The 24905-nt window shown below is 36.1% G+C and overlaps 1 protein-coding gene across 4 annotated transcripts in view; it reads right to left on the bottom strand.

Annotated features, from left to right (window-relative positions):
• MYO6 (myosin VI) overlaps nt 1-24905 on the bottom strand; it is a 244702-nt gene that overhangs the window by 171814 nt on the left and 47983 nt on the right. For 3 of the 4 annotated variants that reach the window (XM_069066992.1, XM_069066991.1, XM_069066989.1), the window contains exon 2: nt 9876-9966. The gene's annotated coding sequence lies outside the window, so the exon portion shown is untranslated. Of the gene's footprint in view, nt 1-7464; nt 7489-9875; nt 9967-24905 lie in introns of all 4 variants that reach the window. The other variant, XM_069066990.1, reaches the window with a different exon arrangement.

Raw genomic sequence — 24905 nt, forward strand, 5'->3', positions numbered from 1 at the left:
ACTTACAGAAGAGAGTCATTAAGAACATGGAAAGATAAGTTTCTGTCAGTTGTATGCTCCTTCCTTAAAAATACATATAATCACTTAATATCTAGCTATTCCCACTGTTAGAATAAGAAGACCATACTTAGCTAATGATTGTAATGTATTTGTAAATATAAAAAATATATTAAAAAACTACCTAAAGAAAGTAAAACAATGCATAATAGAATTACAAGCACAGCCCAGGTATTTCCAATCTTTCAAAACCACTTTATGACTTATTTACTTAATTAGGTGTAACTGTTAATATAGTTAAATTTTGAAGATTTGTTTTTGTTTGGTTGGGAGAGGTGGGTTTTTTTTTTTTAAACAATGGGGTTAAGTGATTTGTCCAGGGTCAGATGGCTAGTAAATGTCTGAAGGCATGTTTTAACTCAGATCTGGTCAGATGATTTAATCTTGTCAGACGATTGCTAACTGGGTTATATTTCTGGCTTTAAAAATACACATTTTCTGATTAACCATTTATTAAAAAGTTCCAACTTCTCTTATCCTTAAAACAAAGGCTAGCCTGAAGTAAAAATAATGAAGTAGATGGGTTTCATCTCATTCTGTACTCCTTTTTTAGCACACATGCTACCATAGAAAAGCCATTAATTTGGTGTTAGAAGATTGCTGTTCCCTCTAATTTGAGACAACTCCCACAGTTTGCTTGCTCTGTTCCCAAAACAGCTAAGTGTTTCTAGAAAAAAATAAAAAACCTGATGATTGGGCCCACAACAAATTCATACTAATTCAGATTAAATATCTCAGCTAAATCTTCACTGCTGCTTGGCAATGTTTTTGATCAACTCCTGTTCAATTCTTACCACACTTCTCACAACAATTATTCCAAATATGTCCTACTGTCCAAAGGAAATCAAGGTCATTCAATATAAACTCCCTTAACTTCTCTCTTCAACATTTGAAAAATCTATCTTCACCCTCCCTCTTCTTTCTTCTCTCATCCTTGTTAAGGTTAACCTTCAGTCTTTGGTGTGGATCCCTCCCTTCCCAAAGATCCAACACCTTCAATTAACCCCTCTCTCTAGTATCTTCAATATCTTCCTTTTCAGTGGCTTTTTTCCTCTCTACCCACAAACATGCTCAGATTTCCCTGTATTCCCCACTCCCCTCCAAAAAGAACCCTTTAAGTCTTCAACCACCTCTCTCCTTTCCTTTACTAACAAACATCTTCAATTACTTGAAGATGTTCAATTACTTGAAGATGTTCTTTATTATGATTTTTCTTTCCTGGATTACATGGTACATCCCTTTCTGACTCTTTTAACAGCAAAATAACTGACCATAAAAAGGACATATCCAGACAAAAGCATTAAGAACTACATTTTACATGCAAAATTAAGTAGAACCAAACAGAAATTTTTAAAACAAATAATTGTTTTTTAAATTGAGTTTCAATGGTCATTTTGTCAGTTTGTAGTAATTAATATAATAGTACTCTAATTTTTGGAATAAAAAAATCCTAATTTTTTAAAAGGTTTATTAATATGTCACAAGCAGGAGGACATACAGTGTAGCTAGACACCCTAAAATTGGTGACATTATCTACAAAATGTACTGCTACTTCTCTGACTCCTAAAGCATGACAACATATCAAAAGAATGTCAGTTATGAGGTTAAACAGTTTCAGCTTCCCAAAACATAGTTAAATAAAAGCATAATATTTTTAAAAGTTTATTTATAACTTAGAATGAATTCACTCTACCCTACTGTCTTTTTTGGCATCATGCCTTTAAAGAAAGCTTAATTGCCAACATGGCTGTGAATGATTTCCTCTTAAGTTCTTCCTTTAAGTCCACTGAACCCATAAAAATCAAACATAAGGTTTATAGTTACTATGTTTACTTAGAAAGTCACTTATTTAGACCAATGAATAGTAAAGTGTTTTGTTTTTCTCCAAAACAGATATGAGCAATAAGTCTACCGTGAGTTTTTTTAATAAAGTAAATGCTTATAAATAATACATTCTCATTCAACTTACACAGGCATTATTCAACAATTAAAATTCAACTCAGCTTCAACTTGCTCTAAATTCAAAATAACTGCCATCCCAGAATGGTGATGTTTGGGCTGCCAAGAACTTTTCACAAACTAAGAATCCGTTCTCCTTTGCTTTAAGCTTGTTCCTTTTTCAGTTTATTTTGTACAACTACGTTTCTTAATTCCACTAAGATCTTCTCCTAAGTATTCAAAAGATTTTTCCCCATAAAGGTGAAGAGGAAAAACTGTTTGGAGTGTTGAACCTAGAATTACAGGGACTGAGTTCAAACTCATACTCTGACCCGTTACCACCTATTTTATCTTGGGTGTAGTACTTAAGCTCTCTGGGCCTCATTTTCCCCATCAGTAAAATGGGTAGGTTAGAGTTGATCTCCAAGGTCCTATCTAGTTCTAGATCTAAAATCTACATAGTTCCAAAGGCTTCAACTAAATATGGGTTTGTTTTTCCAAGAATAAACCAAATTCCATTTTGAAAGCTAGGTTTTTTTGTTTTTGGAGGGTGAAAGACAAGGCAGTTAGGGTTAAGCGACTTGCCCAAAATCACAAAGCTAGTAAGTATGTCAAGTGTCTGAGGCCAGATTTGAACTCAGATTCTCCTGACTCCAGGGTCAGTGATCTATTAAGCATATGTACGCATTTGTTAGCCCATTGTTTGCATATATGCAATATTTAAATTATTTTAAAATAAAAATTCAATAATTTTACAGAGAATTTAAAATAAAAGTCACTCTCAAATTCGGTCATTTCTCAGTCATATCTGACTCTGTGATCCCATTTAGGGTTTTCTTGACATATCAAGATACTAGAATAGTTTCCAATTACCTTCTCCAGCTCATTTTACAAATGAGGAAACTGAGACAAACATGGTTATAACTGATTTGCCAAAGGTCACACAGCTGATAAGTATCTAAAACCAGATTTTAACTCAGGAAGATGAGTCTTCCTCATTGCAGGCCCAGCATTCCACTGTGCCACCTAGCTGCCCTTGACTCTCAAATACTGGAATCTAAAGTGAATTTTCAACGATGAATGTTATTTTTCTTTGACTTCTTGGTCACTTTATATGGAACAAAAACATTTCAAACTTCTGTAACATTTTAAACAATATTATTCAATTCAATAATGTTAAAAATTTAGTTGTGTGAAATGCATAATAATTAAAAGAAAGTAATTTTCCAAAAGTTTTAAAACATTACTCCCTATGCTGTGTTCAAAATAAGGCAAAAGATAAAAAGATTTAAAAAATGAAAATAAACAGTCATATGAAGAAGCAGAGTGTTGATTAGGAGTTTCACGTATATTGGCTGTGTGGCCCCTCTGCAAGTCATTTAACCACACAATACCGCTATGCAAACCTATACAAGTATATAAAGTGAAAATTAGCCTGCCCTGTTACCTCCTTCAGCCTCAGTGTCCTTATCTGTAAAGGGGGGGGGGGGGAAGGAGGAGGCAGACCACTGGTGCCACTTGCCTAACCTTTCCTCACACATTATCTGCCCTTACAAGGTCCAGTTCCTTCATTTTACAGATAAGGACACTGAGGCTGAAGGAGGTAAAATGACAAGCTCAGAGTCACAAAGTATTTGAGACAAGATTTGAATTCATGTCTTCCTGACTCTAAGTCCAGTGCTTTATCTTTTGAAGGAATTAGGAAATCTACATAAAGCAGACCCCAAAAGTTGAATAATTTGACCTTTCCAGCAAATTCAGTGTTTCTCTGAAGAATTCCTTCCAAGCATTCCTATAGAAATTTATGGGTTTTTTTTAATCCAAAATTCGGAGGAGGATCAGTCAAAAAATCAGAAAAAAGTATGAATTCTATGACCTGACCCCCCCCCAAAAAAAAGAGCCTAGACATCTTATCTCAAGAAATCCCAGGGCAGTTTACTGTGTTTCCCCGATAATAAGACACTGTCTTATTATTATTTTTTTTTTTGGAAAGAAAAACACCAGAGGGCTTATTTTCAGGGGACAGCTTATGTTGTCCTGCCTCAGCTCTCCTCCACGGCACTGCTCTCAATGGCGCCAGCAAGCAAATCACTGGGGAAGAACAGGATGACGCGCTCACTGCTGCAGCTCTGATTGGATGCCGCTCGGAGCGTGGCGTGCGTTTCACGGGGGGGGGGACGGTGCATACAGAGGGTACCGTAATGTAGCGTGTAGCGCAGGGGATCACCTTCACTACAGTACCAATATCAATAGGGCTTATTTTCGGGGGAGGGCTTATTTTAGAGGAATCTTACACAGTAAGGGGAGGGCTTATTTTCGGGATAGGTCTTATTATTGGGGAAACACGGTAGGTGGCACAATAGAGTACCAGCCCTGGAGTAAAGAGGACCTGAGTTCAAATCCGGCCTCAGACACTTAAAACTTACTAGCTGTGTGACATTGGGCAAATCACTTAACCCCAAATGCCCTGCCTTCTCCTCTCCAAAACCAGAAAAAAAAACACTTAAAGGAAAACTGTCCAGATTTCTTAGAACCAGAGGGTAACCTGGTAATCTACAATCAGCAATAATACATTGGTCACCTCCTGAAAGAAATCCCAAAAGTAAAAATCCCAGGAATATCATGGCCAAAATCCAGAACTTCCTAGTCAAAGAAAATATACTTCAAGCAGCAAGAAAGAATTCAAGTACTGAGGAACCACAGTCAGAATCACACAAGATTTAGCAGCCATCATTCTGAAGAAGCAGTGAATTTGGAATACTGGAAAAGGCAAAAGATATGGACTTTTCATTTGTTTCATCATGTCCAATTCTTCATGATCTCATTTGAGGTCTTCTTGGCAAAGATACTGTAGTGATTTGCCATTTCGTTCTCCAACTCATTTTACAGATGAGGAAACTAAGGCAAACAGGATGAAGTGACTTGCCCAGGGTCAAACAGCTATACAGATGAGGAAACTAAGGCAAACAGGTTGAAGTGACTTGCCCAGGGTCACACAGCTATATAGTGTTTGCATCAGATTTGAAGTCAAGTGTTCCTGACTCCAGGCCCAGCACTCTATCCACTGCTCAACCTAGCTACCCCCACTGCATTGGACTTAGAGCCAACAACAAATTACCAGAAAAACTAAATATAATGCTATATGGGGGAAAATGAACTTTCAATGAAATTGAGGACTTCCAAGCATTCCTGATAAAGAGCCCTGTAGTGTAAAGATTTTTTTTTTCCAAACACAAGAATGAAAAGAAACATATAAAGGTAAACAAAGGTGAACACTGATAAAGGACTAAACAAGGATAAACTGCTTACATTCAGATATGTAGAGATTTATACATGTGCCCCCTCTGAACTCTTATCATCATGAGGGTCCAAAGAAGGAGTTCAATTAGGCAAGGCCTCAGAGTGCTTCTGTTATGTTTTAATGATCTTAAGAAAAGAACGTAAGAGAAGGGAAGAGAAATAAACTAGGAAAATGAAGGGAAATTTGGGAAGAGGAAAAGAAGTTAGGGAAGATTGTCTCACACAATCAGTACACACAAAGAGGAGAGGTTAGACAGAGAAGAGCAGCTGACACTTTGAAACTCACTCTCCTCTGAACTGGTGGAAAAAAAAGTAACAATATACATACTAACGTACAGTTGGATACATAAATATATTTCATGGGGCGACTAGATGGCGCAGTGAATAGAGCACTGGCCCTGCAGACTGGAAGACTTGAGTTCAAATACAGCCTCAGACACTTAACACCAAAAAAAAAAAAAAAACTAGCCATGTGACCTTGGGCAAGTCACTTAACCCCAACTGTTCTCCAAAAAGCAAAATAAATAAATGTATTTCATTCAACAGGGAAAAGGAAACCCTAAAGATGTATAAAATATTTAGAACTGTTCTTGAGGTAGCAAAATATGGGAATCTGAAGGGGTATCCATAAATTTGGGAATGGATAAACAAGTTCTGGTAAATAAATGTGACGGAATAATATTGAGCTAAACTAATATTAGTATAATGACCAAGCAGGATTCCAGAAGACTAATTGGAGAAATATGTTAACCATCTTCTGATAGAGAGGAGAAGGAAGAAAGAATGCAGAGTAAGACAAATATTTTTTGGACATAACCAATGTGGAAATGATTATGTTTATAATGGCTTTTATTTGGCTGATTAAAATGATAGACAAATAAAAATGGACAAATGAATAAATAAATAAGTGGATAGACTGTAATGAGAATGTAAATTTTTTTTTTTTTTTAGCAATCGGGGTTAAGTAACTTGCTCAAGGTTACATGGCCAGTTATTTCTGGGTGTGGTGCTGAGTGTCTGAGCCAGGGATTCCATCTCCAGGTCGTCCCAACACTGGAGCCAGTGCTCTTACTTGCTGAGCCACCTGGCCACTCCTGGGAATGTAAATTTTAAAGATCTTCCCTGCCCCTAGGCTAAAGTGCAACTGGAGCCTGGGGTGGGAGGCTTGTTTTTCAGTAGATACTTCTTGATTGGCCAGTGAGTCCATGAGGTTGTTACATTCTCTGAGCCAGGAGAAGGCTATATAAGCCCTGATGTGTAGCTTTGTTTTGGGGCTCACTTTGAGAAGTGTTCTGTGATTTGATCAGATGAAACTCTGGGAAGCCATTGCCCAGGGCCCCCCGGCTTTGAAACCCAGATATTGATTTGGTATGGATGTAATGGTTGGACAGTTTGGAAAACTGTCTACTTGATCTGTTTCTCTGTCTTGATAATTCTGTCTGTATATTCTGAAGTTCGGGGTGCTGACATTTTCCCCCTGAACTGGGTAAAGGATACATATTAGACTGATTAAAGCAAACTTGTTAACCCATTTTGAGTTGCTTTCCTTTATCAAAGCAGATCCAAGAACCTGTATTGGCAGCCACCCTGGGGACACTGGGGTGCTTGCCGCTTCATGGATGGATAAAATAACAGATAGACAGACAGACTGACAGGCAGATGGATGGATGGATGGATGGTAGAATAAGGTAAGTGTCTGGTGCTTCTTTCCTAGTCTTCTTACATATTACTTCCTTCCACATACTCTATGATCTAACTGTACTAGCCTACTTGTTGCTAACACAGGACATCAACTCTTCTTTTCATGTCTTTGCTCTGATTATTCCCTATACTTTTCATTCTCTTCCTCATCATCTTTAACTCTTGGAATCCCTGATTTACTTCAAAAATCAGATCAGCTAACATGTTTTATAAGAAGGTTTTCCTGGTCCCCCATAGCCATTAGTGCCTTCCCATCAAAAATCACCTATGTTTACTTTGTTTTTTTCTTATCTATACCTATATGTGTGTTTCCCCCATTAGAATGTAAGCTCCTTATTGTGCCCCAAAAGCTATTAAACTGTGCATATTTTGTGCACATATTTTTGTGCATATTTTGACCTAGTGATACTACTACTATACCTATACCCCTAAAGACATTAAAGGAGGAGGAAATGGATTCATACTTACAAAAGGAGAGGAGATCTTAACTACCTGAGAGTGGGAAAAAGAAGGAAGTATTACATAATTACAAAATAAGGAAGAAACAACAATGAATTAAGTAAAACACCATAATTAGGGAAAGTGTGACAAATGGCAGGGGAAGGGTTCTAGAGCAAGGGGAAGAGTGCCTGTAGGAATGTAGCCAAATGGAGATCTATTAATCAAAAATAACTAGAAAGACAAAACATTGCCTTAAAAGAGGAACGAAAAATCCTAGTTAGGGGGAAAGCAATATTAGTAATACAAAGAGAATTAAATATATAACCTGATTAAAAAGAAAAATCAGAAAATCTAAACAAGACAGCAAATGAACAAAGTGAAATCACAACAAAGCCAGAAATATAAAGAACTATCAGAAATTATGTATACAAAACAAAAATGGGAACACAAAAGACATGAGAATACCTTAAAAATGTAAAACATTCAGATTAACTGATAAACAAAAAAAAAGACACAATCTTAGAAAAAGAAATAGAACTAGCTATAAAGGAACTACCAAAGGAAAGAAACTCCTGATCCTGGTATATTTATAGGTTAATTCTATCAATCTATTAAATAACAAATCATTAATGCCACATAAAATATACTCAAAAATTTAAAAAAGAAATTACTTTGCAAGACTCCTTTTATGAGACAAATATAGTTGTAATATTTAACAAGGGCAGGATAAAGCAAAGAAAAACTATACACCAATGTTATAAATGAACATTAATTATAAAATCTTAAGTAAAAATTAAATCCTATACAACATAATCCAAGAAAGAAACAATTCATTATGATCAACCTGGATTTATCTCAAGGATAGTTCAACATTAGGAATATAATCAATTATATTAAAAATAAAAACATGATTATCTTAATAAATACTAAAAAGTCACTGATAAAGTACATCAACTTATGTTAAAAACTCTACAAAGGACAGATATAGCAGGATCTTCCTAAATCATAAAAAGTATCTACATAAAATAAAAAGCAAATATCATACATTATAGCGTATACAAAAACCTTTCCCTATAAATATAGGAGAAAACTAAGGACTCCCACTTTTCCCATCACTGATAGAGTTCTAGAAATGTTAACAATACCAATAAGACAAGAGAAAGAAATTAGAGGCTTAAAGAACAGATAAAATTATCCCTATCTGTTCATAATGTGACTTTCCTTAGGAAATCCTAGAAAATCATCAAGGATACTAATTGAGATAATAGCTTCAGCAAAGTAGCAAGCTACAAAACCCTCAAAAATCAAGGGAGGTCCAATTTGAAATAACTACAAAATACATTAAATATCTGGGAATCAGTCTACCAAAGGATACAAGATATTAATATATACTCAGTGACAAAGTGTTCCTTAAAGAACTAAAAAGCTAAAGAAATATTTAGTGCTCATAGCTGGGCAGTGCTATAAAAGAAATGACAATGTGATCAAAATTAATTTACAATTTTAATGCTATACCAAACTAACAAATGGATACTTTAAAAAAAATTGGAAAAATTGTAAAAAAATTCACAAAGAAACAAAACTTCTAAAATATCAAAGGAATAACAAAAAAAGTATCCAATAACCCAGTGTTCAATAAAATAAAAAACAGAAATTATTTAGGAAATAACTTCCTATTTCATAAGAACTACTGAGAACACTGGAAAGCAATTACAGAAATCAGGTATAGGTCAAATAACATCTTACATTATAATTCACAATAAATTCAAAATAAATACATGACTTTAATATTAAAGATCACGTCACAAAAAGATTGGAAGAGAAACAGATCACATACTTCTCACAAACTACAGCTGAACAATGTATTCTTCTGGGGTGGCTAGGTGGCATAGTGAATAGAGCAGCGGCCCTGGAGACAGGAGGACCTGAGTTCAAAGCAGGCCGCAGACACTTCACACACACACACACACACACACACACACACACACACACACACACGTCACTTGACCCCAACTGCCCTCCAAAATAAAAAGGAAAAAAAAAAGATGTATTCATTTACATAGCTCAGACAAAAGGAGCATTTTCCTCACAATCCCTAGAAGCTAAGTAGTGAAAGTATTATACCCATTTTACAGATAAGGAAACTAAAGAAGAACAACTAAATAGCCAAATCAAATTTCCTCTAGTAAATGACTCATAAGCAGCAAAGTGAGGATGAGCTAGGTCTTCTGATACCAATTCCAGTATACTTTTCACTGAAAACTACTACTGTTCTTTTGCATATTATACTAAATTTTAAGCCACTTCAACCTCTCAGACTTTCCCAATCTCCTTTAAGACTCAAGTTCAACTAGGAACTTTTTATACAAGGATGTTCTTGAATACCCAGCTGCTAGTGATGTCCCACTCAAATCACCCTGCATCAATTTTGTACTTACCAATAAATGTATATGTTGTTCCTCCAACAGAATGTGAGGGAAAAGAACTCTTTCTCTTCAGTCTTGGTTGGCTGAGAACCTCATGCAGTGCCTAGCAAAAAGGAAGACCTTAATAAATGGCTTGTTTTTTGTCAATTCATTTTATGCTAATCAGTTTTCACAATGTTACATCATAATGTATATATTATAGTACTATATAAATAAAAACTTATACAATGTTAAATGACATTAATAGAAGTGAAACTAACAGAACAAAGGTTATACTATGACAAAGCCAATAAAAACTTTAATTTCTACAATGCTTTTTTCCCCTCTATTTTTACTTAATTTAAATTTTTTTTCAATTAATGAAATCAACCTCTCACTCCTACTTCCCCTATCCCTCAAAAAAAAGGGGGGGGAAGGTATTTTTAAAATAAATATGCCAAGCTAAACAAAACAAATTCCTATATTGATCATGTTCAAAAAATGTCTAAATCTGTACCCTGAACCATTCATCTCCATGTCATAAGGTGGGCAGAATGTTTATTATGTATATAAAGATATGGTTTTGCTTCTCTCAGAATTTTGTAACTACAAATACTATCCTTCCTTGCCCCAAGCATATAAATGAATTAAAACTGCTTGCTACAGAATGTTAATATCCCCTTGTTAGGATCTTTGTAGACTGGAAGTTTATTTCTCCTCCCATTTGGACTGTGATACTAAGACAGCATTTCTTCCTTTTGTGGGTTACATTCATATAAAGTCTTTGTTTCCATCTAAATGAGAAAGCTTATCAATCTTTCTTAAGCTATTAATTACCAATGTCTTGAACTCATATCTTTTTACCATTATTTACCAAAGACCTAAACATTTTGAGTGAGAAACTTGGGTAAACATATAAGGTGAAAATCTGAGCTCCTAGAAAAAACTGAATTAAGGTAGTAACGAAATAGTATAAGGCTACCTCAATCTAATTAAGGTAATTACCTAAGTCCTTCCTTGAACAGACTGAATTGTTTAGAAAAATTATTCTCCAGGATAAATTGATATTTTTAGTGACCACTGTTCTGTCTGATTTTCCCAAAATCGTTCATTATATTGATCTAATTGTGGAATTTTGTTTTTGTTTGGAAATACTATGAATGTTAACTTGAAACTCACAGCTAAACAAGGATGTTTTCTACAAATTACTCGATACCCAACATTTGTCTGATTAAAGCTCTATGGTGAGCGGAAACTCACTACCTTCCAAAGCAGCCCATTTCATTTTGGGATAATGCCGTTAGGCAATTTATCTTTATATCAAGACTAAATTTCCCTTTTCTGTCCACTGTTCCTAGTTCTGTCTTCTGGACCCCAAAATAATAAACCTAATCTTTCTACATGACAGCCTTTTAAATATCTTAAGATGGACAGCCATCCTATACAAATCCCAAGTCTTCTCTTTGCCAAGCCTTTAGCAAGTACCAATGTTATAAACTTAAGATCTTTGACGATCCTTGTTGCCCTCCTCTGAACATTCTCCAGCCTTTCCTAAAATATGATATCTAGAAATGAACTCAATACCCCAGATGTGGTGACCTGTGGTACCAGAACTGGTTACATACCAAAAATTAACTCACTCTCAAACACTATCTTACTATAGGCTAAGACTTCACTGACTTTCTTGGCCACCATGTTCACAGCACTGGCTAACTGAGCTGTCAGTTCACTAAAACTCCCAAATTTTACTACTCTCTAGCCATTCATATCCCCTATTTCACTTGAAGCTGATTAATTAAATTGACTGATTTTTTTAAAGGAATTGTTGTGCAGTCATTTCAGTCAAGTCTGACTCTTTGTGACTCCTATTTGGGGTTTTCATGGCAGATACTGGAGAAATTTTACATTTCCTTCTCCAGTTCATTTTACCGATGTGGAAACTGAGGCAAAGAGGATTAAATGACTTGCCCAGGATCACACAAGTCAGTAAGTGTAAGATTTTATAAATATTCTTATTAAATTTCATCTAATTGGAATCTACTCAGTGTTCTACCCTGTGAATCTTTTTGATGCCCTATTATCCAGTGAATTTCCAACTTTTTGTCATCAGTGAACAGGATCAATCTTTAGTCAATTCATTGGTAATACTATGAAATACCTCAAACCAAACACAGATGCACCAAGGTACTATACTAGATATTTCCTTCTAAAAGCCAGACCCCTCTTTAAGACTCGACATTCAACTACCTTCAAATAGCAGCTATTGTGGTACAGGAGACAGAGCCTGGAATCAGGAAGTCAGGAAAAACTGAGTTTATTCTGGCCTCAGACATTTACTAAAGGTGTTACCTGTGGCATTTTTTTGAGACTTTAGCAAAAAAAGCTTTATAAAATCTAGGTAAATTCTATCTACAACTTTCTCCTGATATGTCAGTTCAGTAGCCTTTTCCTAAAAAGAAAGAAAAATTAATCTAATATGATGTCTTTAATGTCAGTTTTTTATGACTATCACTTGCATGAAAGGATGTTTACTAACTGTCCTTTCACAAATTCTTGAATTTTGTCTGAAATCTAGACCCTATTTCTATCCCTTTTTTGAAAAATGAGACATCTGCCCTTCTTCATTCCTGGGGTATCTATCTCTCCTGTTCTCCATGATTTATAAAGATCCCTGATATGCTCAGTCAGAATATCTACCAGCTTAGTACCTGAGCAGTGTTCTGTTACCATCTTCCTTACTTAACTTGGGTAGAAACTCCTTACAGGGAAGAAATAGGACCTTTTACCTAATCCCAAAAGAGGTTAAACTGCATGTAGATATTTTGATATATACTATATACCTTTCCTGAATCATATACATGCTTTCTTATTTAAAAAAAAAAATTACAACCCAAGAGATATTGCTAACATTTTTGATAACTGAGAAAAACACAAACAGAATCCAACAAATTATATTTTGCTCAACCTTGTTCTTAAGTACAATTAGCAGTGGGGTGGCTAGGTGGCACAGTGAATAGAGCACCGGCCCTGGAGTCGGGAGGACCTGAGTTCAAATCTGGCCTCAGACACTTAACACAAAAACTAGCTATGTGACCCTGGGCAAGTCACTTAACCCCAATTGCCCTCCAAAAAGCAAAAAAAAAAGTACAGTTAGAGAAAATTTTGCAGAAGAAAAAGATTTTTCCTATTATATTCTTTGTATCTACTTAGCAAAATGCCTTAGAGTAGGCACTTAATTCTTACTGAACTGAATTAAAAACATGAAACTATGAAAATATTTTTCTTAATAACAAAGTGCTATATCCATATATTCTCTGAGTTACAAATATCTGGCACAAGGAAATGGCCCAAAGGATGTTCTACAATCCTTCAGGTGGTCACCAAACTGTTCTGTACCAATAGTGCCCTCTAGTGCCCTTGAGGAACTCTAACGATGGGAGAGAGATGGACAGGTTGAGGGCAAATAGGTTACTCATCAACTCTGATCCCATCTCTTCTACCTCTAATCAGGCTAACACTGGAAGTAATGTTCCAGAACAGGAAAAATGAAAGGATAAAGTAGTGAGGAATGAAGAACAAGGAAGGACCCACACTCTATATATATTGAAAGAGGGTGGAACACTTAATTTAACATTGGTCAGAATTGGACTAATTTTGGTGCAATTTTTCTATTCTCTTCTTTTATCGTTTTTTTTTTAAATAGACAGCTGTAATGGAAGAGCATAGGGAAGATATGATGTGAAATAAAGATGATATCAAAAGAAACGATACCAATAAATGTTATTCAAAATAAAAAATAAATTGGGAGAAAAAATGGAAACAGGAAATTTATCCATTATCCCATTAAAAATGACTGAAAAAATGAAAACACTTCTGTGAACACAAATTAAAGCACATATATTTGTCATATATATACCAAAAGCACTAACATCAATATTTTTCTCACAATGTGCATTTTGTAGTTAACCAAGGTGACATGATAATAAAGCTAGCAAAGATAATTAAGGTCCTTGGCTCTAGAAGACTCTTGTCTTTCTTGTACATACCTCTACCTCACAAAAAATCTTGTCTATCTGCAAAATACAGTCCTTTGTCTATAATATCTATCAGCATTATGATGTGGGAAATGGAATATTTAAAACTATAATAATAAATGCAATAACAAATGCCACCACAAAGTGAGGAATGAAGTCTTTTTTAAAACATTTCAGAAATAAAAGATAAAAGAAGTGACATGAGGTATAATATGAAGGTTATTACATTTCCTAACTATGGGACTACTTATTCAATAAACACAACCATGTGACCAACATAGCACTGCCTATTTTCAATCTTGTCATTCAAATCTGTAATACAAATTAAGTAGTTCACATGATCTCAGAATTAACTACAATAAGATTTAATAACAAGGAGAGGGCCTAACCAATGAAAAGACAGATTTAGAATTCTACCCTTAACTGTTTTTTTAAAGTCACATTAGTCACTTCTATCACAAATCACTAGCCTATGAATCACCATTTATTATTCTCTACTTAATCATCAGTGGATTTTACCAACCACTAACAAAACATCTTTAAAGTAACATAAAGTTGATATTTGGGGTCAAAACAAGACCTCAAAGTATGACATAGCACTTTACTAGAGAGCTTTGCAAACTCTGCTTAGAAAGTTCATTCTAAAATATGAAGAGAAAAGAAAAAATAATTTCAAGAGATAGCTTTAGTCATAACATCAAGGCCACTACTTAGTATTTTTTAAAAAGTAAAATGACACTAGAAAAACATTTTAGAAAAGGTATACATCAGAAATGAATTTGAAGACATCAAGAGTACCTACATGAATAAAAATAATTTATTTCAAACACGGGGGTCATACAGGAGTGAGCAGTCAGACGTGATAAGCAATAAAGAAAATAGCATCATAGGTGATAAGAATATGAGATGTCTAAGAAAGAATGTACATAGTAGTAAAGTAGTCATTCAATTTCAAAGTAAGCATGAGAAGCTGAAATTGAAATTGGAGTAAGAATATGAGCCAAAAGATAGACTTAAGAAGGTAATCTGATTACAGGAAAAGGCATAAATAAATTGTTTCAGGAAAAGTATTTTAAATTTAATGAAGATGTGGTAGAGTGGAAACTTATAATGATTAAAACTTAAATAAAATAAAATATAAAAAAAGTATCACCAGATAGTAAAGGAACAAAATTAAATTCTATGGCATACAGAGCAACATTGTGTATCTTCAGCTTTATATAAAAGATAATAGCTAAGGTTTCTTCCTAAGCACTCTACACATATATAACTGTATTGGCAAGCACCCCAAGCGTCCTCAGGGTGGCTGCCCATACAGGTTCTTGGATCTGCTTTGTTAAAGGAAAGCAACTCAAAATGGGTTAACAAGCTTACTTTAATCAGTCAAACATATATCATTTACCTCGTTCAGGGGAAAAAGGTCAGCACCCCGAACTTCAAAGTATACAGGCAGAAATATCAAGACAGAAACAGATCAAGTAGACAGCTTTCCAAACTGTCCAACCATTACATCCATACCAAATCAACATCTGGGTTTCAACATATGGGTTTTTCAAAGCCGGGGGGCTCTGGACAACGGCTTCCCAGAATCCAGATCAAATCACAGAACACTTCTCAAAGTGAGCCCCAAAACAAAGCTACACATCAGGGCTTATATAGCCTTCTCCTGGCTCAGAGAATGTAACAACCTTATTGACTCACTGGCCAATCAAGAAATAGCTACTGAAAAACAAGCCTCCCACCCCAGGCTCTAGGTGCACTTTAGCCTAGGGGCAGGGAAGATCTTTAAATTTACATTCCCATTACAATAACTCACTTTAAACTCACAACCACCCTAAGAGGCAGATGCTATTATTATTTTACAGATGAAGAAACTGAGGTTGAGAGAGATTAAATGACTGCCCAAGATCAGACAAACACTGAAAAGAAGGGAAGAGAATTTAAGATACATGCATAGGGAGACTTGAACCTGTGATTTCATTAGTATAGGGAATTCCCAAGTGAAGGAATTCTTTCTACCACTTTAGATTAGCACCTTTTCTAAATCATATAGTCTTAGAGAATTATGTAGGGCACTGAGAGATTAAGTGACTTGCTCAGGGTCACAAAGTCAGAATGGTCAAAGACAGGTCTTAAACCAAGATGTTTCTATAGCAGATGGCTCTCTATCCACTAAGCAATGGTGCCACTATAAGATAAATCAGTAGAAAGTTTAAATTTAGTAGATTTCAACTAAAAAGATTAAAATTAATAATTCAACATTTTCTTATTAAACTAATACCTTTGAATAAATTTTGACAATGCTTAGCATTTCATTTTTTTTATATTTATTTATGATAGCTCCATTAAACCAAGAAACCAATGAAATATATTTCAACATTATCTCCAGTATCCAATCTAAACTTTACAGGCTACCTAATCTCTTCAATATTTAGAATAAGGTTATTCAGAAGACTTAACTTCATTCTGAACACTAATACAGTTCCTCATCTGTTCATGAGTTTTAGGTAACATCTCACTCCTTCCATCTCTTTAACTTATCTTATCTTGAATAGAAAAAGTTTCTCCAAGTGACACTGGAGGAAACACATTCAATCTTGAAAATCTGGAAAGCCAAGTTATCACTCAGTACAGATCAACATATCAACTGCATTTTGGAGATGGAGAAAGTATCCCTCTCAGTATATTCAAAGGGTCAAATTCTCAAACGATATCTTCTTTATCCAACAGGTAAAATGAGCAGGTGAAATGCAAAAAAAAAACTTCTGCAGAGACTAGGTTAAAAAAAAAAAAAACCTATCCTCCAAAAACCTTACTAACTATAGCAGTCTACATGACATAAAAATTTCAAATAACCTTTTGTTATTATAAATTTATGCTTATTCTGTTAACATCAGTGGATTCTCTTAATAATTATAAAAGAAAACTTTAATGAATACAAGACATTTCGAAAAGGTAAAATGTAGAAATTTTAAAACTTATGATGATAAATCTTGAGCCTTATTAAGATCTACTCTGACAACTTTTCAAATTAAAATAAAATGACATTTTGATTTAATTTTTCAGAGAATGTTCCCACAGACCATTCCCTGTAAACTTAAAGGCAAAAATTATCTTTGCCACTGTGTTACAGTCACTATAAATTGGGCCTGAGGTAGGGAGGAAGAGAGGGAGGGAGGGAGGGAGGGAAGAAGGGAGGAAGGAAACAAGGAAGGAAGGAGGGAGGAAGGGAGGGAAGGGGGGAGGGAAGGGAGGAAGGAAGGAAGGAAGAAGGAAGGAAGGAAGGAAGGAAGGAAGGAAGGAAGGAAGGAAGGAAGGAAGGAAGGAAGGAAGGAAGGAAATCTAGTTAGTAAACCCCAAGTTAAATGGGCAGCTTCTGGCCATCAATATGCACCTTCCTTTAGAGTGGAGAGGGAAAGGGAAAGGGAGAGGACAAGCTGAGTTGCCCAACTAGCTCACAGATTGGACCACAATAGGTCCCTGCCCAAACTCCACTTAATGGCTGTATTTAGGGCCCTGGTGCCTTAGAGTGAATGTCAATGTTAACTGTTTCTCTTTGGAACAGCAATCCTGAGGGTCTTTTTCTCCCACCTTGTTGTTGGGTTTTTTTTTTCTAATTAAAGGGGCCATTCCTTGGCTCACTTCTTAAAGAGACCTATTCATTGAATGGATGGTTACCTCATTCTAAGTGAGTAGGTGAAAAGGCCTTAGCCTAAAAGGGCCAGGGTCTCCCATTGCATCCTGGGTCATCTCCAGTCACCCTGATGACTATCTGGTCACTGGATCCAGATGACTCTGGAGGAGAAAGTGACGATGGTGACCTTACACAGCCCTCACTCAAAATCAACTGCAAATCATGTCATCATTTCCCTGATGTTATGGTCCTCTTCAATAATGAAAGACAAACACAACAGTCGCTGTAATGTCAAAATAACAAGTAAAAATTTATAACCAAGTAATGGTCAAGCTAGTCCAAATACCTCCTCATATATCCATTTACCGTGTTTCCCCGATAACAAGACACTGTCTTATTAATTTTTTTTGGAAAGAAAAACACCAGAGGGCTTATTTTCAGGGGAGGGCTTATGTTGTCCTGCCTCAGCTCTCCTCCGCGGCACTGCTCTCAATGGCGCCAGCAAGCAAATCACTGGGGAAGAACAGGATGACGCGCTCACTGCTGCAGCTCTGATTGGATGCAGCTCGGAGCGCGGCGTGCGTTTCACCTGGGGGGGGGGGAGACGGTGCATACAGAGGGTACCGTAATGTAGCGTGTAGCGCAGGGGATCACCTTCACTACAGTAGCAATCTCAATAGGGCTTATTTTCGGGGGAGGGCTTATTTTAGAGGAATCTTACACAGTAAGGGGAGGGCTTATTTTCGGGATAGGTCTTATTATCGGGGAATCACGGTAAGTGCCAAGTATATTTGGCTCTATCTCCATAACATCTGTTACATCCATACCCTCCTCTATACTCACTACTCTAGCTCAGACCTTCATCACCTAAAGTGATTTTCCTAAAGATGAAGTTCTAAAGATATCAGTCCCCTACTCAAACTCCATTGGCTCCCTACTGACTTTAGGATCAAATATAAACTCCACTGTTAAGGTTTGTAAAGCCCTTCACAATTATATTTCCAACCTTATTAGTTCTCTTTCTAAAACCTGCAATTCTGAGAAATTTTTCTTCCTGTTGTTCCTAACACATGATGCCACATGTCTAATTTTTGTACTTTTGCAATGACATTATTCTATGAATTAAACATACTCCTTCCTTACCTACACCACTGACAACCCAGTTTGCTTTAAAAATTCAGCTCAACTATGAATTTCCATGTAGTCTTTCCTGAACTCAACTGCTAGTGTGCTCTCCCCCAAAATTACCTTGTACATAATTTACATATACTTACATATGTATAAGTTTCCCCTCAAAGAACTTAAATTCTTGTCTTTGTATCTCCAGTATTTGCTAGGCATTTTATAAATGTTTGTTAAATTGATTCTGTGTAAACTACAAATTAAAAATTTTCCTGACTATGCTAAATACAATTTTTTTCAAATAACTTCCAAGATATAAATGTAGAATCATGGAAGAATACATTCTCTATACTATTTTGTGCCTGCTCTTGATTGAGTGAACAGCTTTTTAAGAGTTCATTTTGGGAGTCAAGATGGTGGTGTAGAAACAGGACCTCCACTGGGCTCCAGCTCCCACCACCTGCACTACTTGTAAAAGGTGACTCTGAACAAACTTTGGAGCTACAGAACCCACAAAATGACACAGAGAAGCTAACCTCCCACTGAGGGCAGGGAACACCACACATAATGCTCTGGGAACTGACCCAGCCCCACACGAACTGAAGGTTTTAGCTCCAGGGCAGCCCTGACCAGCCACAGGCTAGAGGGACTTCAGATCACTAGCAGCTGTGGTGGTTTCCAGAATTATCAACCCACAGATGCTAAGGACAAAGTGAGAAGTCAGTGCACTGTGGACATTTCCAGAATTATCAACCCACAGATGCTAAGGACAAAGTGAGAAGTCAGTGCACTGTGGACTTTGGGATCAGATAGTTTGGGAGCACACCAGCCTTTATACCCTGGAGGGAGAAGCCGCTGAGGTGCCTCAACTTTGCAGCTGCTGCCACATAGCAGCTTCAGCTCCTGGCCTGCAGACTATAGGGGGACCAAGCAACCAGTCTGAGGAGTAATCTCTCTTGCTTTAACCTGCTTAGATCTGGATTGCAGTCTAGGGTGGAGGTCCTGGGGTGTGTGACCAGCTTACCAGAGCATGTGGAGGCTTCAGAGAGGGCACTCAACTAATACCTTCGGCAGCTGAGAAAACCCCAGCGTTTGGTACAAAGCTCCCCTGTCTGGTAGCAGAGTCCTCCTGTGGCAAAAAGCCCAAAACTCAAGTAATTAAGCAGCAATGTGAGTAAACAAGGGAAGCAAAGCAAACAGAGGAATCCAAAATTAGACTCCTATTTAGGGGACAAAAAGCATCAAGACACGGAACAGGATGAAGACAGTGAAGTCAGAACTCCTTCACCAAAAGCTTCGAAGAAAAATATGAGCTGGTTACAGGCCACAGAGGAGCTTAAAAAGGATTCTAAAAACCAAATAAAAGAAGTGGAGGAAAAATTGGGAAGAGGATTGAGAACAATGCAGAATGAGAACAAATGAGAAAATTATGAAATGAGAGTCAACAAACTGACTGAAGAAAATAACACCTTAAAAAATAGACTAACTCAAATGGCAAAAGAGGCTCAAAAAGGCAATGAGGAGAAGAATGCCTTAAAAAGCCGAATTTGTCAAATGGAAAAAGAATCTCAAAAGCTCACTGAAGAGAATAATTCCTTCAGAATTAAGTTGGAAGAAATGGAAGCTAGTGACTTTATTAGAAATCAAGATACTATTTAACAGAGCCAAATAAATAAAAAAAATAGAAGTCAATGTGAAATATCTCATTGGGAAAAACACTGACCTGGAAAATAGATTCAGGAGAGATAATTTAAAAATTATTGGACTACCTGAAACCCATGATCAAAAGAAAACCTAGAAATCATCCTTCAAGAAATTCTCAAGGAAAATTGCCCTGATGTTTTAGAACCAGAGGGAAAAATAGAGGTTGAAAGAATCCACTGATCAACTCCTGAAAAAGATCCCAAAAAGAAAACTCCTAGGAATATCATACAAGGTCCCAGAGTTCCCAGATCAAGGAGAAAATATTACAAGAAGCCAGGAAGAAACAATTTGAATACTGTGGGAACACAATCAGGGTAACACAGGATCTGGCAGCTTCTATACTGAGGGATCAAAGGGCTTGGAATATGATATTCTGGAGGTCAAAGGAGCTGGGATTAAAAACAAGAATCACCTACCCAGCAAAACTGAGTATCATGTTTCAGGGGAAAGATGGTCATTCAGTGGAATAGAGGACTTTGAAGCATTCTTGATGAAAAATTCAGAATTCAATAGAAAATTTGACTTTCAGATACAAGAAGCAAGAGAAGCATGTGAAGGTAAACAGGGAAAAGAAATCATAAGGAACTTATCAAAGTTGAACTATTTACATTCCTACATGGAAAAACGACAATTGTAACTTATAAAACTTTTCTCAGTATGAGAATAATTGAAGGGAATAGAAATGTGTGTGTGTGTGTGTGTGTGTGTATACACACACATATATATGTCTATATAGGAGGGTATATGGGTGTATGAATACATATGTGAATGTGTGTATATATGTGTACATGTATACATAGATACAGGGCACAGGACCAGTTTAATGGGAAGGGATGGTACTTAGGTGAAATTAAGAGGTGAGAGAGGAATATAATGAGAGGAGATGGGGAAAGGCAGATTGGGGTAAACTATCTCATATAGAAGAGGTAAGGGAAAATGGGTACAATGGAGGGGAAGAATAGGAAGTCAAAAGGGAATGGGTCAACATTATTCTCATTGAATTTGGCTTAGGGAGGGAATGACATACACACTAAAAATGGTATCTCACCCTACAGGAGAGTAGGGGGGAAAGGGGATGAGAGGGGGGAAGAAGGGAGGGAGGGCAGGCTGGGCAAGAGGGAAGTTGGAAGCACCCACTTTTGAAAAGGAAAAGGATCAAAGTAGAGAATGGAACAAGTGGGAGGTGGGATAGGAGGGAGGGAAATATAGTCAGTCTTTTACAATATATCTACTATGGAAATGTTTTGCATAGCTACACATGTACAACCTATATTGAATTGCTTATCTTCCCAGCAAGGATGGGTGACAAGGGAGGAAGGGAATGAATCTGGAATTCAAAGTTTTAAAATTAAATGTTTAAAATATACATATATATATGTACATATATATATATAGTATTATCAATATTATTTTACATGTAAATTGGAAATAAGATATACAGGCACTGGGGCATAGAGATCTACCGTGCCCTACTGAAAAGTTGGAGCGGGTATGGGAGAAGATATGGGAGAGAGCAGATTGGAGGAGGGGATATCCAGTGGAATTGGTATTTTGGGGTGGTGGGTAGGGGAAAAACAGGGAGAAAATTTGAAACTCAAAATCTTACGGAAATGAATGATGTAAACTAGAAGTTAATAAAGCATTTGATAAAAAAAAAGTTTATTTTAATCATATTGAAAGAGTTCTCTGTTAAAAAATCTATATTAGGGGCAGCCAGGTGGCTCAGCGAGTGGGAGCACCAGCTCCAGTGTCGGGATGACCTGGGGATCGAATCCGGGCTCAGACACTTAGCACTACTCCCAGAAATGTCTGGCAGTGTAACCTTGAGCAAGTTGCTTAACCCCAATTGCTTTAAAAAAAATCTGTATTACTGAAAGAGAGTTTAGTATACTTAAGTTGTCAAAACAAAAATTTTCCTTCTGATTTTAAATTCAATTTTAATTGTCATTTATTTTTCTACTTCTAATTCTCTACCTCCCCCAGACGCATACACACACTTTAAAATAATATAAAATCCTCACAATAAGTATGATCAAGCAAAACAAATTCCCATATTGGCCATATACAAAAATATGTGTCTTACTTACTGTATGTTAATCTACCACCTATCTGACAAGACGTGGGTAGGTTTCTTCATTATCAATCCTCTGGAATCATGATTGATCACTGTGTTGATCAGAGTTCTTAAATCTTTCAAAATTTTTCATGTTTTAAATATTAAAATATATTTGATATAGTATAAATCAGTCTGACTCTGGTCATTTCATAGCAGTTCAGAAAAATCTTCCCAGGTTTCTCTGAAATAATTTCTTCACTTCTTATAACACAATAGTGTTCCAAAACATTAATATATAATAATTTAGCCACTCCCCAAATGATTCCCCATTCTCTTATTTTCCAGTACATTTTCACCATTAAAAAAAAGTTGCTATAAGTATTTTTTTGTATATTTGGGTCCTTTTCTTCTTTCTTTGAACTCTTTGAGGTATAGGCCTAGTAATGTTATCTTTTGATCAAAGGATATACAGAGTGTGGCAACATTCTGGACAAGTTTCAAACTTCTTTCCAGAATAGTTGGATAAATTCACAATTTCACTAACATAAAAATGTGTCTGTTTCCATGCAGTACCCTCAGTTCCTTCTTCTCCTCTTAATGGAGGGCTGAAAGGTAGAGCAAAAAATTCCTCTCGTGGCCTTCCTTTATAGAGTGCTCAAAATCTCTTCATGTGCCACCAGTTGTTCTACTTGGTTTCTATGTCATCATCATCATGGCACTAAGCAGGGCACCCTCTGTCACCCTTCCCCTTTTCCAGTTTCATGTTGTATACTGTCTTCTCCCATTAAACTATAAGCTCCCTGAGGGAAAGAACTGTATTTCCTTTTCTTAATTGTATCCCCAACATCTAGCACAATGTCTGGCACATAGTGTATCATGTATCTTATCGCAGGTGTGAGGATGAAGCTTAAAATTGCTTTAACTTTCATTTATCTAATTACAAAGTGATTTGGAGTATTATTCATATGGCTATAGAGATTTTCAATTTTTTCCCTTGAAAAGTGTCTGTTTATATCCTTTGACCATTTCTCAACTGGGAAATGATTCACTCTTACAAATCTAAATCAATTTCTTACTTTTCTTCTAAGTGAAATACCTATCAAAGAAATTTGTGCAAGATTTTCCCCAGGTAATTACTTTCCTTCTGATATTAATGTGTTGTATTTATCTGTTTGTGAAAAAACCTTTAAATTTTGATGTAAAGAAAATTGTAAATTCTATCTTCTGTGATCCTTTCCTGTTTGATTACAAACTCTTCCTCTATCCATAAATGTGAAGATAACTTTCTTCCTTGTTCCTCTAATTCATTTGTGTGAATTTTTATACATAGGCTATGTATCCATCTGGAGGTTATCTTGTTGCATGGTGTGAGGAGTGTTGGCCAAAACTTACTTAAAGAAAAACTACTGCCCAGTTTTCTCAACGTTTTTTAGAAAGTGAACCATAGGATAAAATAAAGGAAAATTACTAAAATTAACAACAATCTCAGGAGAAAAGAAATTTATTTAAAAATCTTGAGAAAAATCATTAAAGCTAAGTATAGAATATTAATAAGAGAAGGGAATATGGCCTCCAGATCATCTAAAAGAATACAGATATCTATGAATAAATATTATAAGACAAAAGGAAAAGAAATCAACACTGATGAGGCAGAGGGCCCTGTGGAATCACAAAACAGCATGAAATTATGAAAGCACAATTTATGACCTGCATGTCAGAAATAAACAGCAGAATAGGAAAAGTCAAATCCAATGACAAACCTCACCAGAAAAACAAAAGAAACAACAACTGTTTGGAATGTAAATACACAGAAGTAAAAAGCAATCTAAAAAAAGAGAAGCAAAAAGCAATTATACTAAAAAGAAAACATGATGGCCATACAAGGAAAAACATAGGTAGTGCAATGGGTATTTATCACAAAAGCATCAAGTTCAGAAGCAAATAGCAATTGCATGACTGACATCAGAAGCAGGGTCTCACTTTCAGACTTCAACCCAGTTTGAAGTCTGCTGTGGAATAATCAGGGGAAGAATTCCAGACTTAATGGGATCCTGCAGTTCTGTCACTCTGAATCAACAGAGTTTTCAAACTGGCTCATGATGACTAATTATAGCAACAGTATACTGGAAAACCAAACAAGACAAGCCCAAGAGCCTGTTTGCTCCAACACAAATTCCCATCAGGAACTTGCAGACCAGGGAGCAACAATCAAACTTGGCCCTGGATCAGACCACTCTGGGAGCACCTACAGCATACAAATCTTTAGACTAATTTATCTTTGGGAGTATAGATAAACCAAAAAACGTAATACCCCAAGAAAGCATCTGCAGGAATATCTCATATATTAACCTCCAGAAGTATGAGGAGTCTAGTCTGAAGTCTAAAGTCAAGAAGTAGGCTGAAAGAATGAGCAAACAAAAGAAAATAATAATAATTCCACCATAAAAATGTATTTTATTAACAGGGATGCTCAAGACAAAAACCCAAAAGAAAATTACTTCAGAACATCTATA

Source organism: Petaurus breviceps, unplaced genomic scaffold (genome assembly GCF_028583685.1).
Source record: "Petaurus breviceps papuanus isolate PSGF00001 unplaced genomic scaffold, PetGlider_PUasm1.0 90734, whole genome shotgun sequence".
NCBI classification, from domain to species: Eukaryota; Metazoa; Chordata; class Mammalia; order Diprotodontia; family Petauridae; genus Petaurus; species Petaurus breviceps.